This window comes from Glycine soja, chromosome 4 (genome assembly GCF_004193775.1).
Source record: "Glycine soja cultivar W05 chromosome 4, ASM419377v2, whole genome shotgun sequence".
NCBI classification, from domain to species: domain Eukaryota; kingdom Viridiplantae; phylum Streptophyta; class Magnoliopsida; order Fabales; family Fabaceae; genus Glycine; species Glycine soja.
In genome coordinates, this window is record NC_041005.1 from 26,185,002 (window position 1) to 26,189,563 (window position 4,562).

The following is a 4,562-nucleotide window of genomic DNA, read 5'->3' on the forward strand; positions in this document are numbered from 1 at the left end:
TTCAATTTATGAGGCAGGCCGTTGGGACATTCGTTGGGTGGCTGACACATCGTGTGAAACCTATAGCTAATGAGGTATAGTGTTTTCCCTCTCAATATTAATTGCAACGACATTTTTCTTGAAAGCTATCACAATTGAAATTTCATTAAACATGTAGGATTCACAAATGCTTATGCTAAAAAGGGTTACATTTGCAGGAATGGACACTACAGTGCCTGTAGTTGATCCATTGGGAGAATTGGTTAAGAACCTTTTCGATGTTTACCAAAAGCCATTTGAGTTGCCATGGGATGGGGAAAAATTTGGGATTCCTAATGTCAAAGAGGATTTTTTATTCACACACGCAGATGTAACCGAGATAATTTTAGGTGACAAATGTTTGAACATATCCATACTACAGTTGTGGACCATGTAAGTTAATTTTGTTTAGTAGTTGTTCAAATTATATATTAACTGATAATTGATGGTCCCTACAATATAAAACTTACAAAATTGATGAAATTTGGTTGAAATAGGTTCATGAATGATTGGAGCACAAGCTTAGGTTATGGATCACTGTATGGTTTCCTTGACCCTTAGTGTACACATAACGCAAGGAACAAACGTCAAGAATGTCAACAATGCATTCAAACATGGGTCAAGGAATCACAACGACAAGTGTACCTAGGAGCTTATCTGAATCAGTAAGTCCATTTGATGTTCAACAATGTTTACCAAATACATTATAATTGTGTGACTAATCTTTTTTTTTCTTCAGAGCACATTGGCAACTTATTTTTCTATGTCCACAGGACAATATTGTTGTCTGGCTATGTTCTCTGCGTAAGAAGCCTAATGTTAACATCAAGGGTGCAATTAACAGGTTACTTAGTAAATTTAAAGTCAAATAGTGTATAACAATTATAGTGGTTAAACACAATGTTTTTTATATTATATACGTTACTGGTATTTTGAAACTAGTGCAATGAAGACATTAACCAGTAGTTTGGAAGGAAAGGGAGATCAAGCTGGACCTCGGTGGATTGAACCAAAGGTATGTCATTATGTCTTCAAAATTGCTTTTGAGTTACTGCCATGTGTTACTTTCATCATTGTAGATTTAGTAAATATATTTCATATTGCATTTAGAGCCATGTTCAATCCAGAGGCTATGAGGGTGGATATTATGTCATGCATTGGATGTGGTGCATAGTAAGTGGCGGATTGAAAAATAAATGAAAAAGGGTATGTTGGCTCTAACAGTTTTTAATTGTTACTTTTGTATGAAAGTCTAATTTAATGTTTTATGAACCATGTGTTTTCATATTTTCATTTTCGCAGTGGTTTTCTGATACAACACCATTAGACAAAGAGACCATGACAACAATTCGCAACAAATGGGCAGCATATTTTCTGCAAATTAAAAACATGGAATTTAGCAACATGAAGATGAGAAAGATGAAATTTTTGTTTCACACTAGACATTTGGATTGTTTACATTTTTTTTATTATGCTCAGTTGACATTTATTTGAGTAGTGTGTACGATGTGTTTTTATGTGGTGCTTACTGTACATTTTTGTCCAATGACCCAATAACCACATGTTGGATTTCTTTGTACAAATAATTTGTTGGATGAAACGCTTCCTCGATTGGACAAGATCTTTTATCATTATTTATGCTTCACTATTTTGGAAATTTTCTTGTAGAGGTCGACGGATCTTTTATCATTCTATTTCTTAAAGAGAATACTAAATTTCAAAAGAAATTACAGAACAATGAGCAGATGTCAGGTCTGAAGCATCTAATAGATAGAGCAAAGCAACATCACAATGTGAAGTATTGTCTTACATCCTTAAAGACAATATTGGAGGTATATAAAACAAGAAAATAAGGTATGTTAACATTACTTTATCATTCTTAATTGGTATTAAAGAGAATACTAAATTTCAAAAGAAATTACAGAACAATGAGCAGATGTCAGGTCTGAAGCATCTAGTAGATGGAGCAAAGCAGCATCACAATGTGAAGTATGGTCTTAGATCCTTAAATCCTTTTAATAAATTTTGATACGGTGCATTTTCTTTTATTTATCAATGCTCTGGTATTAAGCATAGTTTTCGAAGTAGCTTGCCCAATTAAGTTTCTAAAATTCATAATTTGATTACTCTGTTGATGGACAAAAATGTATATGTATGGCACGCACTAGCTGGTTATTGGGGTGGAGTGAAGCCAGCAACAATCAGCATGGAACATTATGACATTGCCTTGGCAGAGCCAGTGCAATCACCAGGAGTGCTAGGAAACCAACCAGACATTGTCATGGATAGCTTGGCTATACATGGCCTTGGCCTACTGCACCCAAAAAAGGTTTTCAATTTCTACTACGAGCTCCATGCTTACTTAGCTTCGTGTGGGACATGGTGGCCGAGTGTCACTTACATGCAGTTATGATGATGCGCTTGAGGCTTCCATTGCTAGTAATTTTACTGACAACAGATGAATTGCGTGTATATGTCACAACGCTGATGGACTTTATAGTGCCAAGCGGACTGCTATTGTGAGAGCTTTTGATGATTTTTACCCTCGTGATCCTACTTCCCACACCATCCATATTTCTTCGGTTGCATACAACTCATTATTCCTTGGAGAATTCATGCAACCTGACTGGGACATGTTTCATGTAAGTGGAAGTGTCAATTTCTCTCCTCCATTTGTAATTTATTAAAGTGCCGATCTTTTCTCAAGACTTATAAATTTGCATCATGTTAACAAAAGATCTTTGTAATTTCAAAGTTTACACCCAGCAGAAGATTATGATGTTGTAGCTCGTGCAATTGGTGGATGTCCTATTTATGTTAGGTACAATGATGTTTTATGTCACATCTTTTTCTTAGATGAAATTGGCACAAATTGTAATGTGTGATTTTGTATTTATGATGTTTTTTGACAGTGACAAGCCAGGCAATGACAATTTTGATCTTCTAGTAAGTAATGTTGAGATAAGACTTAAGTGGTTTGCAGATGGAAACTGGAGGTTTCAGAATTCTAGTGCTGACCAGTTAGTATTGTATTTTCGATTAGGTTAGAGGAAACTCATTACAATTTGCTAGTAGGAAAATAACCAGTTATGAATTTTGCTTTGTTTTTAAAAGGTTTCATAGGTTTCTTTATTTTTCAGTGTTTTTTGTTATCTCTTGGACCTAGTTGACTTCCCTTTATACTACTGCACCTGTAGTTAGTTTTTAATATTCTCTGCAACCTACTTGTAGTCGTACCTTGCTTACCAACATGAACTTTTTAGGTTAAGTGGTCCTTTGACTTGACACATTTTTTCTTATTATATTTATTAAAATTTCGAGATAAGAATTAGATGTGACTTTGACAAAATGTGAGTTAATATTTAGTTGTCTAAATGTGCATATCTGATTTTTTCCATTTATTTTACATCTGCTCATTGTTGGATTTGTTTTTTTATTATTATTATTTCCACCTTTGGTCACTATTAGTATTTTTGTTTCTAAATTTTTGTGAGACCTCTATATCCTTGTTTCTGTTAAAGCTTCTGTAAGTTTGATACTGTCATTTGTAACCTGCTCTTGATTATTTCTAATTTTACAAAGGTGACGGTCATTCAGATTTTGATGCTTATGCTCCAAAGGATTTGCTTATTGTGACAACGGGATCTCAAGTAAGTACTTTTAAGGCCCTTTAAAGACTGTCTAGTTCCATTGACTTACAAAAGTTTATGGCATTTCACCAAAATGTGCTATTGTGTCAGGCAGAGCCACGTGCTGCCTTAAATCTTGCATATTCTAGAAGTAGTCATTCTTTCAAGTTGACAAAGGAAGATATTGTTTTGTATTCAGGTAAGGTATGATAACTGCATTGGGTATTTGCCTTGTTGATTTATCTAAAGCACATCTAGTATAGCTGAATGCTTGTTTAGGAACACTTAAATTCTTTGAAATAATTGTATTCTTTTTAAGGCTATCTCAGGAAGCTGGCAAAAAAATGATTATTTCCTTAAAATATGCTATAATCGAAAATGCACAATGGACTACATTAACCTTTTGCCAATGAACCAATACCAGTATATGAACTTGAAATTTACTATTTTTACTTTCAAATTTAAATCCATTCTTTACCAACTTCTAATTTTTCTGGCTGACCTTTTGCTTGTGTTAGTTGTTGAAATTTTTTTTAGGTGAAGAAAAAAGATAATTATGAAAATTTCTATCTATTAATGTGTTGTTATTGAGTTCTTTTCTTTTTATATCACTGTTAGGTTATCCCTGGTAACGAGTCTCGTGTTATGGAACTGCTAAACCGCATATCAGAGATTGGATCAACTATAGTTATGGGGAAGAATGAATGTCTGCACACGTCTGGTCATAGGTATCGTGGAGAGTTAGAAAATCCTGCAGCTGTTCTTGCTAATGAGATAAACACAAAGTTGTCTCGAAAATTAAATGTGGATGGGATGTTGACATTGAGAAAAGTGGTGGATGGACATGAGAAAGAAAATCAGAGAACCAAAATGCAAATAAGAGGTAACATCAATTTACATTTGAAGAATACATAT

The 4,562-nt window shown here is 34.1% G+C and overlaps 1 pseudogene; it reads left to right on the forward strand.

The window, feature by feature from the left end:
* Nucleotides 1-632: 632 nt before the first annotated feature.
* On the forward strand, nucleotides 633-2,965 carry LOC114410703 (annotated as a pseudogene).
* Nucleotides 2,966-4,562: the final 1,597 nt, after the last annotated feature.